A 14,890-nucleotide genomic window follows, 5' to 3' on the forward strand; every position below is an offset into this window, starting at 1 on the left:
TATCCATTGTGTTCTGTCATTCACCTGTCAATTGTTGGAACTGTCTGGGATGTTCGACACAACGTATATGAAACGAGCAACGTCGAACTGAGTGGGGAAGTGCGTGGTGGTGGAGCGAACGCGGCTTCGTACTTATCTGTTTTTCCAGCAGCGTCTCCTTCCGCGGACGCTGTTGTCGCTGCGGCGCGCGTCTTTCTTTTCTTTTCCTCTTTCTTCTGACCTCTTCATTCTCCTCTATCTTAATTAGGCTAATTGATTAATTAAGCAATTAACTAAACTCAGTCCAACTTAGTTGGAGCATCACTATACGATTCCTTTCATTGGTTGCATGGTTACTAGCCAAAGTACAATTGGCCCCATTTGAAATTCGCGCACTGTGACGTCACGAGCATTTCGACCAATTGAAAAGCGTGACATTTTCTGTCGACAACTTCTGCTTACAACGATGAGGCATTAAAGGCTTCCGCCTTAATAATCCTGCCCGCGCGGGTCTTGATCCTGATTGAGGTATTGTGAGCGCAAGGTGTTCGCTAGCTGCTTCGTGTTTCCTTGAAAGTTGTTTATCGCGCGATTGATGTGTTTCTGGGTCTCCGAGCGTGTTTGTGTGGGGTCTATGAGACTCCTGAAGAGCCGCCAAGTGTTGCGGCTGGACATCTGTCTTGCTGCGCTGTTGCATCGATCTACCCAGTTAGTGTCTCCGAGCTGGGCAGCATACTCGGCAGCTTGCTGGGTGAGGTCAGAGATGCGAGCGCGGAGTTTATGGTTGTGTTTCTGCCGCCGCCATCTGCTTAGTGAGGCTGCGGCGAGCTTCCCAGAGGTGCCTTAGGTGGTTATCCACGTCAGGTGCACGCTCCGTAAGCTGGATATGCTTTTCTTGTGAACGGAGTGTTTGCATGAGTCCGTGTGCCCAAGTGGAGTAGTCCTGTTCCATGAGAGAAGTTACTGGGAGGGCCTGGCGAAAAGCGTTCCAGTCGGGAAGTTTGGCTTGCGCAAGGGGGCGACGTAAGGGCCAAGTGTAAATGACAGTGTTCAATATGCAGTGGTCTCTACCGAGGGCGTCCTCGGTGTTGATCCACTCTGCGTGTTGGATGTGTTTCACGAGGGTAAGGTCGGGGCAGGTGTCCCGAGTGACGGAGTTCCCTACACGTGTTGGGTGGACCGGGTCGGTTAGAAGAGTGGGAGCCTCGGGGCAATAAAGGACCGCCTCCAGCGGGCCGCCTACATAGTCGATAGCTACGGTTTGGACTGTGGTGACTGTGGTCGCCTTTGTGCTCCCGCGAAATCAGAACTTCTGTACATCATAGCCAATTCTAAAGAAAACACGAGTTTGCGAATCTCTCTGACGGGAGGTTCTCTCAGAGAGGTCGAGGAGCTCCGCATACTGGGTCGGTTCATTCCTAACAGGATAAGCCCGGAATCCACAATTACCGAACTCAAGCGAATAGGCGAACAGGCCGGATGCGTCATCCATTGCGTTTCAAACAAACGCGGCAGGTTGCGGGGCAGGGACGTACTTCGGCTCGCCCATGCCTTAGTAATCAGCATATCCTCTACTCCGTCTTCACTAACAGGGGAAAGAATTTGTCGATGTTTGGGGTGCTCAGCTCCTACCAGGAGCTACGGGAGGCCCACCTCGTGAACCAGTGTGCGGGACTCTCGCCGACAGCATTCGGACACCGCTTGCTATACCGCCTGCACATCCAACACGCGTGCATTCCAGGGGATACCTGTCGGATTCCGGAGCTATGGCGTCACAAGCTCTCGGTCCTTCCACTCCCGCGCAACATGGACACGCAGACGAGACGCAGACGAGAGGCGCACGCTCGGTGCCCTCGAACATCAACACGGATCCGACCAAGTTATCTACTACGCTGATGTGGCAGGGCTGTGGCGCAATGGATTCTACATGGCCTGCGTAGTTCACCAGGACCAACACGTTAACGGCGTCTCATACCCAGCTTCAAATTCAGCGGAGGCCGCCTCTCACCCTAATTCGAAGGTAATCATCACAGGTTCGCGTCGAGCCTGTGAACACTACCTGGCTGGTGAGGATTCACCTTTAACTTGTTCTAAACCTCGCAGTAATAGAATCGGACCCTGCATCCATATCGCATAATTTAGACTCCGGGCCATCAGGGCCTTAGAGCTAGCGAGGCTGCTGACGCGGCCGCCCGAGCGCATACCCACCGGGCACCTCATCCAGGCTCCTCCGGCTCAGAGATGAGGCAAGCGCTTCCGTGGTTGAGGGAAATTCTGGAATACGATTGCGAATGGCATCGTCTCTTCCTGCTCCCTGCTAAGGTCCCGAGTAAAGCCGATGAGCGAACTCTGAGGCGCCTGCAGACCAACGCTTTGTTGTGTCCTGCAATAGCAATACATTTTTACCCCAAAATTGATGGGCGCTGCCCTCACTGTGGGGAAGTGTCCGATAACTTCCACATGGTTTGACCTGTCAGGGGAATCCTTTCTTCCACCCAAACCCTTTCCCTTCTCGAGAGGCATGGAAGGCAGCCCTGCCCAATTGCTTGAGGCTGGAGTCTCAAAGGGCTCTAGTCCAACGGGCGGGAGAAGCGGATTCGTCCAGCGGGGCCCCGCACTAAGAACTTCACCTATGTAAGGAGTCATTTTTGCCTGCAAACTCTAATTCCACTGAATAAAAATTTTTTACCACCGCCAGTTGCACTTACTACTCCGAGGCTTCACATAAGATAAGATAAGATAAGATAAGATAAACTTTATTTTCCATCAAAAAAAGATGGAGGGAGACGGGGCTAAAAGCTGCAACCGCAGCTTGACTGGTCCCCGCCCCCCTATATGAAAACGAGAGGGGGCACTTGATAGAAACATTTAGCAACAAAAAGCATATCAGAAGAACAGTCGTTTTGACACGACTAAATGAAGAAATGCCTATTGTAACAATACATGGCAACAAAACATGATACTGAAAAAAAAAATCTCAGGAAGGTACATTGAACATGGTTAATTGAACATGGAATTTGAACATGGTTACCGAAAAAGTGATACATCAGATTTCAGGACTAACAACAGAACATCTCTATGAATTATACAATATTAATAGCGGTTACATACAGTTTGCGTTTTATTGAAGAAAAATATTCTTAAGCTGCGTAGAATTCAGCGCTAAAATGTCTACATCTTCAGACAAATAGGAGTTTAAGACCGAAGGAATGCGGTGTTTTAGGGTTTGTGCAGCGTAATTTGTTCTGCAGGAGCCAACTTTCCAGTATTCTGGTTTTCTTGTGAAGTGACCTGACGAACTTTTAACGGCTAGTTGTGCTAATTTTGTTAGGATTTTGCTATTTTGCCTCCTTTCTCGAATTAATGCGAGACATAGGTTGTACTTGTACATCTCTTTAATGTGTAATAGGCCCAGCTTGTGGAATAATGGCTGTACATTAGAATCATGTGCAGAGTGTGTAATGATTCTAACTGCCTTACTCTGTAGTCTGCTAAGTTTCTGGATACCGGTCATTGTGGTCGTTCCCCACACGAGTATGCAGTAATTTAAGTAAGACAGAAAAAGAGAGTTGTATAGAAGCATCATGACATTTTTCGGTAGAAAATATTTGTTTCTGTGGAGAATCCCAACTACACTCGCGATTTTTGAGGCTATATATTCTGTGTGCCTGTTCCAGGACATCGTTTCTGTAAAAATAACCCCTAGTGTTTTAAATTCGTCGACAACATCTATCTCCGAACCATTTAACTTAAGTCTTAACTCAGACGGAACTAGTCTTGATTTCGCGCGGAAAACGATCGCTTTTGATTTCGAGCTATTAATTATTAGTCCATTGTGTTTTGCCCAATCACTTACTTTAGCTAACACGGAATTTGCAGTGCTAAACAATTCTGTACATTTATCGGAAGCACAAAAAATGCTAGTGTCATCGGCATAGATGACGAACTTAGTCTGCATATCCACGTTCACAATGTCATTTAAATATATATTAAATAAAAATGGCCCCAAGATACTTCCTTGCGGGACTCCTGATTTAGTACAAGTCACGCTTGAAGAATAACCATTCAGCTCAACATATTGTACGCGATTTGAGAGGTATGATTTAATTAGCTCAAATGGTAGCCCGCGAACACCGTAATGTTTTAATTTTTCGAGGAGGAGATTTCGGTTGAGGTAGTCAAATGCCTTGGTAAAATCCAGAAATATGCCTACTACATACCTTTTACTATCTATATTGGTTAAAATGTATTCTTTCTGGTCAAGCAAGGCAAGTTGGGTAGATCGAAACTTCCGAAAACCGTACTGGGAATCAGTTATGCTATTCATTTTTTCAAAAAACGTTTCAAAGCGTATTAGAATAAGTTTTTCTAACCCTTTAGAAAACACGGGAAGAATAGAAACTGGGCGATAGTTGTTAAGATTGTTATGATCACCTTTCTTGTGTATAGCTCGTACTTTTGCTATTTGCATGTCATTAGGAAAGACTCCAGAGCTTATGCACAAGTTAAAAATGTATGACAGGATAGGTGATATAACATCGAGGACATACTTTACAGGCTTGATTTTCACGTCATGGACATCACAACTGGTTGAATTTTTTAGTTGCATCATTGTTAAGTACACTTCATTGGGGGTAACAGGATTCAGGAAAATACTACTAGGATATTCTTTATTGAGGGACTTTGCATGATCATGATTAGGTAATGCTGGTACAGGTAAATTGGCAAAGTGGTCGTTGAATGCATCCGCTAAGGCATGGCCAGATACCGTCGCGCCATTTATCTTTAGCTCGCTAACCGAGCCCGAAATTGATGAACGGCCAAGAACATCATTGAGTTTTCGCCAAGTAGACTTGCAGTCATGCTTGACTGCATTAAAATAGTTTTCAAAATAGGCACTTTTAGCTTTCTTGATTTCTTTATTAAGACAATTTCTATATTGTTTAAATTCTTTCAGCTTAGCCATATCTCGGGTCTGTATAAACCTATAGAACAAGTCATTCTTAACTCTAATTTTACACCATAGGTGATCGTTTATCCAAGGTTTCCTGATCTTCCTAGACACACTAATAGTTCGGAAAGGAAAATGTTTTCTGTAAAGCTCATTGAACCTATCTGTGAATAAGCAGAAGGAAACATTAGGATCATCTGATTCTAGAACGTGTGACCAGTCCTCCTTATTTAATTCATCCCGAAATTGGTCTAATTGCGCTGGTAAAATTTGCTGGTAGGTAACTACGCGATTTACTTTTTTTCCCTTTTCTAGAGGCTTCACACATATAAAAATAGGAAGATGATCACTGAGATCGCATACAAGGACACCTGATTTAGTTTTATTGGCTGTGTAATTAGTTAAGAATAAGTCAAGCAGTGTTGATGTGCTGGATGTAATTCGTGTTGCAAGGTAAATGGTGTTTCTTATATTTTGTGCTTCAAGCAACAGTTTAAATTCTTTGATACGACCTGAAGTTGTTTCAAGCATGTTTAGGTTGAAATCTCCCCCGCAAACAAGGCCAAGTTCGCAGTCATTAACGTAAGAAAAAAGGGACTCAAGAAAATCGAAGAAAACTGGCAAGTTTCCTTCGGGGGGTCTATATACCACAACAAGAACCATCTTGTTGCAACGTAAAGACAATACCTCAAAATCTGTTGTTGATTCCGTGAAAGCTGTCAGCAATTCGTATTTTATGTCCTTCCTTATCAGCATGGAAACACCGCCTCCTCTGCCGTAACTTCGGTTGAGATTACATGCCTGATATTCCGCCGTACAAAGTGCCTCATCTTCGTGCCGATACCATGTTTCTGTCAACATGAGTATATTAAACTGGGTCTTAATTTGACTGAGCAGAACCTCTAGTGGCGTGCTTTTATTTCGAGCAGATTGCATGTTAGCGTGAAATATTTTAAAGGACGAGTGAAAGTCTTTGCCTACGGAAGTGTCAAAGTTATTCAGAGAAACATATTGTGAATCCATGGCAGAATCTGATTGAAACAAAATAAAAGCACAAACGTGGAACTATCGAGGGCCACTTCTTGCAACTTTGTTCAGTTCGTTCAAAGCCTGGATGCGCCATGCACGCTCTCCGTCTCTGCGCCGTAGAAAAATCCTAGCATTTCTGTGCCACACATACTGGAAGTCGTGCTCTTTGGCCCATTTCTTCGCTTCAAAAAGTAGTTCCCGTGAGTGCTTTGTCAAGTTCTCTTGTATGTAAACCTGTGATGGGTGGGTGCTTAAGGCGCGCCTCTTCTCAAACCGTTCTTCTCGTGTGTCTTGTCTGGCGAAGCGGAGTATAATGCCAGGAACCCTACCGGGCTTTGCCGGAAGGCGGTGAATGGCTACAGTTTCATGCTTGGCTAACTCTGGAACATCAATTGTCTCAGCGAGAGCGTTGATTTTGTCAAGCAGATTTTCCTGTTCACTCTCTGCGACTCCGTGAATCTCTAGGTTTTGCTTACGGTTCCTCCATTCAAGGTCATTTAACTGTTCTTGCATAGTTTGCACTCCCACTGTGTCCTGCTGTTCAAGTTTTTCAACCCTAGCCTTAATTTCCTTGATTTCTGTTTCATGACGTGCTGTGTCCACGAGAATCTGGTCGTACTTGTCAGACATTAATTGCACAGCTTGTTCGATGTTTTCGACGGTGCTCTTCAGGCTCAGAAGGGTTGCAAGTTTTTCCTGTATGTCCACAAGAGCTAGACTAATGTGGGACATTTCGTTAGTCTCATCTGCAGCCTCTGAGGAACTAGCTTTCTTCGATGCACCTCGTGATCGCCCTACTCGGCACGTTTGGCATCGCCATGCCTTTTTTGTCGTTTCCCTCATGCCGTTAAACTGAGCTTCGGCGATACCAGTGCATTTCCCCAAGTGATAGACATAATTGCACTCATTACACTTCAGGTAGGATTCATCCTTGTCTATTTCTGTTGAACATGTCAAGCATATCAAATCATCACCCATGTTTACAGCACAAGTTTCTGGCAGCAACAGAGAACACACAAAGTAAAAAAAAAACCGCGCAATCGGTACAAGAAAAAGAAGACTGACCTGTAAAAAGTCACAAAATTGCCTTAGCCGGAGCTGTCAGCGTGTCCCCTGTCGCTGCCAAAATGCCCGCAGATGCGTGCCGTGTCTTCTTTATAGTCCGTGTTGCAGGTGGGCGTGGCTCCCGGCAGGCTTCACCACGGCTATGATAAGGTCATTCCGCTTCGTAATCGATGGTCCTCTGATATGGCTTCGCCGACTGCAGCAGGCCACACGGTGCTACGCGCAGGTCAAGCGCTGCCGATGCCAACTGTAAAAAGTCACAAAATTGCCTTAGCCGGAGCTGTCAGCGTGTCCCCTGTCGCTGCCAAAATGCCCGCAGATGCGTGCCGTGTCTTCTTTATAGTCCGTGTTGCAGGTGGGCGTGGCTCCCGGCAGGCTTCACCACGGCTATGATAAGGTCATTCCGCTTCGTAATCGATGGTCCTCTGATATGGCTTCGCCGACTGCAGCAGGCCACACGGTGCTACGCGCAGGTCAAGCGCTGCCGATGCCAACTGTAAAAAGTCACAAAATTGCCTTAGCCGGAGCTGTCAGCGTGTCCCCTGTCGCTGCCAAAATGCCACACAAACAAACATTGCAACAAACACACACAAACAAACACACACAAACATTGCGGATAGAATTGCTTTCCCACTAGAAGTAGTGAGCGACTCGGTGAATGCCGTCACGCGGCGCAATGCGTGCGGCCAGCAGCGCCTCGATTAAGTTGTGCAAGCCATAGAAGTCGCGGGGCCCGGAGCTCCTGACCCCTTGGGAAGAATGGGACATCTTAGTGCGCTCGACGGACCCGGCCAGGCAGAAGATCGCCACTGACCGGGCCGCCCGCGCCATGGAACTCCATGAACTCATGAACGTATCATGCAGTACGGTCGTGCGGGGACCTAGGGACCTATGTGTCTTAGATCCTTTCGTTATTAAGGTATGTCACCACCTTTTTCAAAAATTTTTAAATTTTGACTACTAAAATTTTATTTAACATTTTCTTTATAAAGCGGCGTTTTGTACGATGTTCAAAAGCAAGAAAGAGTGAAAAAAGCCATGCTGGCATATATTATTCACAAAAAAATGCCCAAACTTGGCTGTTATGCAAACATTCATAACTAGCGAATGGAGAGCAGGAATTGTAAACTTTTTGGCACAGACTTAGTCAACTAACCATACTGTGCAACCAACTAGGATCTTTGCCATCTGATAATTTGGAAAAATGTTATAGCAAAAACGCCAAAGAAAACAAAAGATGTGCAATTTTTGACTGCATTCCTTGACATAAAACATGATTATATCAAAACTCACCATTTGATTTCATTTATCCCAATTCATTGCACAGGATAATAACAAAGCAAAGAGCGTGCAAAGTTTCATTAAAAAATATTTATTCATTTCGAAGTGATCACTGTTTGCGCAACACCAAAGTGCAAGAAATAGAAATATATAGAAATAGACAAAAAATAGATTAATGTTTTTAAATCCTTGTAGAAACAAGATCATCATGCCCTAGGAAGTTAAAATTCTCCAGGTTCATAGCCAGGGCCCTCCTTAGATGACATTAGCTCTCTTTTGGCATTTGTTGCTTGCCTGTCCTTTTTTGCGGAGATGTTTTGCCTCAGCCGTTGATTGACGCTGGGCCTTCATCACACGGTAATGGTCACTGGTGCAACATGCTACGAGAGTGTGGTGGCCATATTCGATGCCTGCTTCCCTCAAAATATCTGCTGTACTTCTGTTGCCATCACTGAAGGACGAATTCTGTAGCCCTCAAAGCGATAGCGCGAAGCGCGCGCAAAGTAAACAGCTGAGACGCTTGTAGCGTCATGCATCCCCCTTTCGGAAATTTAAAGCAATGTTTAAAAAAGGAACCCTTACAAACTGCCTTTGAATAATCTTTTACATATCTTTTACATAAATCAAAACAAAAAATTTTCAATATACGCTGTTGATTATCACCGAGTTATCATTTTCTGTTACCAAACCACATCAGTTTCGGTTTCAGAACTGTTCACCACCTGTTCGAATAACTTTTTAACAAAATAAGATACGAACATCATTCTTGCTGCAAAACATTTTTGAATGTTTTGGGATTCCCAAAATATAGAAAAGAAAAAATGTCATTCTTCCAAAAAAACGTCTTTCAAAGGTGGTGACATACCTTAAAGTTATTTCTCTCTCTTTCTCTCCTCCTCGAACCTCTTCGATGCACGTGCTCCGTTGAGCGCTGTGCATCTCAGGTGCTGCGTGCAATGTAGTTTCGGTTTTCGGGGCGTGGTCGCGTGGTTCGACCATCTGACAGTGCATTTCGGAAACATAACAGTATTGACACACCGCACCATTCGCAAAATCACGATTAGCGGCAGCTTTGCGAAACGAAAACCCAAAATGATTTTGCTTGAGCAGAACGCGGCCATTAGCAAAGCGGTTGCATCAGGTACGAAGCTTCAAGTACTCTCTCTACGATCTTTAACAAGCAACAACCTTTACTAACACCATGGCCCAAGGTTTGAAAGAAGCTGAGATTGGTCGTATTTGAAGTGCATGAGGCAGCATTTATAAAATAGTGAAATGGTTCATTATTAGCGTAGCTTCGGTAGGGAGAACTCTTTCTCCACTACACATTGCTATCACGCACTGAAGTGCAATGGCCAGCGTGGTGGTTAGTGTTCAGGAGATGTAAACCAAACCAACCGGGCACTCACGACGGCATCGCCGTTGCAGTCTTCCACTGCGGTCCCTATCGGCTTCAGCCCCAACGAAACGGGGCTAAATATTTTCGGTAGGTCTGACTGTATCGTATACAACGCTACTCCTACAAAACTCGTTCTATAGGTGCTGCAAAAGAACAGAACATAGGTTCCTTCACGCCGTGTGCTGGCTTCGCCCAACATGGTACTAGGGAGACGGTGGTGTGGACCCACGCTCTGCTCCGGTGGCAGCGCAGGAAAGAGGCAGCAGGCGGCCAATGCAAGTTTGGCCGAAGTTCGTTTAGGTTCGCCTACGTGCTCTCCTTTTGTCCGGCGCCGAGTTCTCTCTCGGTTCTGGCACCATGGCCACTTGAGGCGTGCTGAAAACGGGAGATAAAAGCATTTCATGCGATGCTGGCATGTTCGCTCGGTTTACAGTCGCCGTAAAAAGTAAACGGAAGGCGACTTTGTCAAAATAATTTAATTTCTTTAAATCTAAAGCATAATGGTCCATGTTTGCAGGTGCACAGTGCAAGTCGCAGAATCACAAGTAGTCTGCACATAAGTATTCAAGGATGCGTAAATTGAGCGGCCAATGATTAAATTTTTTCGTTAATATTGCCTTCCATTTACTTTTGACGGCACCTGTACCTATATTAGGCCGTGCTACTGTGCACGAGTTGAAAGCTCTATCTGCACAGATCGGTGGCAAACTGAACGCCAACTATGTTGCCTCAGTCTGCTCGGTGACAGAAAGCACCCTGGCATGTTAAGAATGAGGCCAAGGCAACCTGTTTACATTGCGAAACCGATGGCTATAATTAAGAAATATCAGGCACCCTTGGACATCACTATAACGAGTTGAAAGTTTTACCCAAATCCGTTCTTCTAACGGAGAACAAAGCTAAGGTCCCCAGCGTCACCCTTGGAGTCCATCAACTGCGCCTCGTCGCGTTAATTCTTCGCCGGCCAAGACCTGGACACCGCGATTTGATGCGAAATACTTTTTCAACAAGGATGAGAAGCATAGTGGAAATAGCTGCGTAGTGGCTTTGGTGTAGATACGGGTAAACGAACCGTCGCGGTTCGCGGGAAGTCAATGTGAGCAGCAATTTCAAAATCGTAAGCCGGGTACAAGTTATATAAATGGGCTGTTCGTGCTCTTTTCGAACGGTGAGGGCAGGTATGGAGGGCAAAATATAAAATAAAAATGAATGAAACAATTATGCTGGCGCTATCTCGATAAATGTGGCAGAATTGCCCCGTGTGATGGGTGGGAAATTTTGTTCTGTTTTCATTTCCTGTCCATAGTCATGGCGGCCCTAACCAGTCGCCGCCATGTTCGCGGACCATGCCAAATAGGAGAGGGCGTCTTTCCAAGCCTGCAGTGATGGTGCACCGGCGGCCAACGTCGGGACGGGGAGTATAGTGGCATACAGCGCGAGTAGCTATCCCCCCTCCCCAATCGGCCCCGTCATTATCGCATACTGAACTAGAGTAAGCGCAGTGTTTTTTGCCCCACCACGATATTGCCTGTGCTGTAAGGTGGAGTTGCATGTAGGAAAGAACACGGTTGCCTGCTTGACACCGCGCTGTTGCAAGCATGCAATGTAAACTGGTAAATTGGTTTTTGAGGAAAGCATATGGCGCAGTATCTGTCTCACATATCTCGGCGGAGGACACCTGAACCGCGCCGTAAGGGAAGGGAGGAAGGTAAGAGTGAAAGAGTGAAAGAAGAAAGAGAGAAAGAGGTGCCATAGTGGAGGTCTCCGGAATAATTTCGACCAACAGGGGATCTTTAACGTGCACTGACATCGCACAGCACACGGGCGGCTGTTGCATTTCGTCTCCATCGAAACGCGGCACTGTGTTCTTAGTTTCTTGGACACTACAGCTGCGTAGCACCTTTGAGTGCTTTTAGTGAGAAAGCCCTATTTGACGAGGTCAAATCGGTCCATCGAGTTTGTGTGAAGTTTGAGTATGTAGTTGACCTCGGAAAGCCGCAAATAAATAAATAAATACATACTGCGGTGACTGGGATAACAACGCGCGGCGGCGCGAGCAGATGAGCTTCGCAGGCGCAGAGCACTATGCCATCTGTGCAGCCGATCACGCCTTGTGTCAGACTGCGACACACTCTCGCGCTGTGTATTGCACATCGTCGTCTTTTGCGCAGCCAGGATGATGATGATGATTACTATGAAACTATATACATTTTTGGCACTGAGCATTGTACATAGCCGTCTTCATCAGCTAATACTACTGCAATGAAGATGATCATGCGCCGACGCCAACGACGTCGAAGCTCTTGTGTCGGCCGGCTGAAGCTCGTCCTGCAGAACTGCTCCTTGCGGCCCTGCTTCTCGCCCCGTTGCTTCATCGATTACTTCTGCATGAGTCTTAATCGCCAGCTGGCACTTCCCACGTCTCAATAAATCACCCTTCACTGCTATCGAACTAATATCGTCACCAGACGTGCCGACGACCCGGCAAAGCAAAACCATGATCCAACCAGGCTGAACACATGCTTTCGCACATTTACTTGGTATAACTACTTAAACCACATTTTTTTTTATTCCCCGAAGAGTAAAGCAGGCGTTTTCTTCCTAATTTTCGGTGTGTTTCAATTCAGGCGGGACCATGACTCACGGACCCCATTATTGTATGGGGCTTAATTGGTATCACTTTTCGTGTAACTTGCTGGCTTATGAAGCTTCTAAATCATTTTGTCGGTAACGTTTGCGCGCTTCGCAGGATCTGTGCATAGTTTTCGCCCACGCTTCTGTCCTAAAACTGTTTGATACACAATGTGCATCCGATCAATTACGTCGCGCGAAGCTACTGACCAAATCGCAATATGCATTTGCATCGCAAACGTGTCGCAACCCACAAAAAGTGTTTCTTACCTCTTGCCCTTTAACCCAGTGGAAAGAAGCCGCCCAGAAACATGTTATTGAACTTTATACCCTCTTTGAATGCATCTCTCAGCGTGCCCTGCCCACGTCGTCTTGCATAAATGCATGTTAGCGCAAAAGTGCCGAAAACCACAATGAACCTCATCTTTTCTGAGCGTCTGTTTCGTTAAAAAACTTGCAGCTACACTGATTCATCGCTTCATTTTTAACGTAACTGAGTCCACCCGGTATCTGAAAGCTTTGAAATATCTTCGTCTCCAAAATGCTAGAGCATTCCCCTGTTTGTTCTGGAATGAAGGCGAAATGTAAGGAAGCAGAACAGGGCTCAACGAACTTGGTGCATGTCGGAGGCTTTAGGTTGCTTATGCGGTTCGTGACCTTTTGCGCTGCGCGTTTATTCGTTTTTTATGCAAACTGACAGGCTAACTTGTGGGCGAAATTTCGTCGATGCGTGCGTAGTATAGCGTTGTGGGCGTTCTAAGTTTGCTTTGCACTCCGCCATCGCAAGCTAAAATTACATTGTGACTCAATTGCTTTCCTACCGCTTGCGCCTCTCCTATGAAAATTGTTGGTCCGTTCTTTGACGCCTGCGCACGGCCATATAGATGAAAGTTTGCTTTTAGAAGCAAAACTGCATCGAACGCTTACAGAACTTTTCTTTTTGGTGGTCAGTGAAAACGCGAGATGAGCAAAAATAACCCATGCCGGGAAGCAAGGAACATTGTAAATCAATATTTTTTTATCCTCCAAAAAGGCACGGTTACTAAAGGACGAAGTGTTAGGCTGGAACCTCAGAGTGGCGCTTTTGCGCAAGACTTGCGCATATAAATTGTTGTTCAATTCAGGGCTGCTGCTCGGCTAATCAGGAAAGGAGGGAGGGGGGTGGGGTTACTTAGAAGTTGCCGTCAATTTGCGCAAGGCGATGGGGTGCAGGAGGCCCCTGCAGGGAGCCAGAGTCTCCCAAAGCTTCTTTAATGCGAACAAGGGGATATATAAAACGCATTTCTCAGAATACGTTCACAGTTTTCTGCCGAAAGGGGTTTTATTTAGCTATGTCAAGTTGGTGTCATCTGCTCAAGCCCGTGAGTAGATCCGTCATGGAAGGCGCTGGAATAAATAGGGTAACTTTATGCCATTTCGAAGGACATAAAGGACAGGAGACGCCCAAATAACACGAAAAAAATTTATGTAAAAAATGCCTGAATCTTCGTTTAGTATTAAACCTTGGTTCAGAACGTGTGGTTATCATATGCTCTAGCACAGTGTAAGGAAGCGGTTTTCCCTAAACAGCGGACTGAGTGGAGAAACGGAAGATATGAAAAGGACTCAAAGTCTTCAGTGAGTGCCATTTCATTTGCGCAGTATACTTGCAAAAGTGAATCGCCTCACAGTATATAATTAAACCCGTCTGCAATCATATGATTATCTGTAGCTATTTCTTCCAGGCTTCGCCCCTATTCGGGCAGGTGTAGATTTGCCCGATGATTGTGCAACGGTTCTAGACATCCAAACTTTGGTCAAATTAATCAAGGAAAGAGCGTGTGTGAAGCCCCAGGTACTAGCGTTTGAGACGATTCCATAAAAGGCGTTTAAGTTAGCAGAAGTTGGAAGGTATTTCTGGTGACCGCTTAGAATTGGTCCTTTGGTTTTGTGCACGTGCCATGGAATGCCATATAACGAAACACCCACACATAGCAACATGTGGATAAGGATAACCCAGTGGAGAATAAACATGTCTCGTTTGGATTTTCTCTTGCTCGCGAAGCACAGCAAAGCATGCGCTTAGTTCATTGCATTCTTAACATTCCAGCAAAATGGCGGTTGCTAGCGTTGTGTTAGCAGTATGTATGGTATAAGCATATGCCAAGGAGGCTTTTTGAAACTTTCGGTTCTTTCTGTTTATTTCGGCAGATGACATTAATGGACACGAAAGTTTACGTAACGGCAGATCAACATAGAAATTAAAACAACATTATTATTGCACACTCTTTCTGAAAAAAAAAAAACTTGTTTCATTTGTCTAGTTAACACATAATAGCGGCGGTGGAGAAGGTGCGCCTGGAACACGACTGTTCTACAGCGACCGGAGCCACAGCTGGAATATTGGAATATCCGCGCAGCAAATTTTGCTCTCTGCACCTCTCCGCGACTCATTTAATGGTACAGGGGGTTCACAGTGTGAGCTGTAGACCTCATACCTTTGCGGGCAAAAGAGATGCTGCTAATCACTCAGCTGGCAGAACATAGCACGCAATCCTCTGCCCCCGTGGATATTG

Source organism: Amblyomma mixtum, chromosome 2, assembly GCF_055824585.1.
Source record: "Amblyomma mixtum isolate Tamu chromosome 2, ASM5582458v1, whole genome shotgun sequence".
NCBI classification, from domain to species: domain Eukaryota; kingdom Metazoa; phylum Arthropoda; class Arachnida; order Ixodida; family Ixodidae; genus Amblyomma; species Amblyomma mixtum.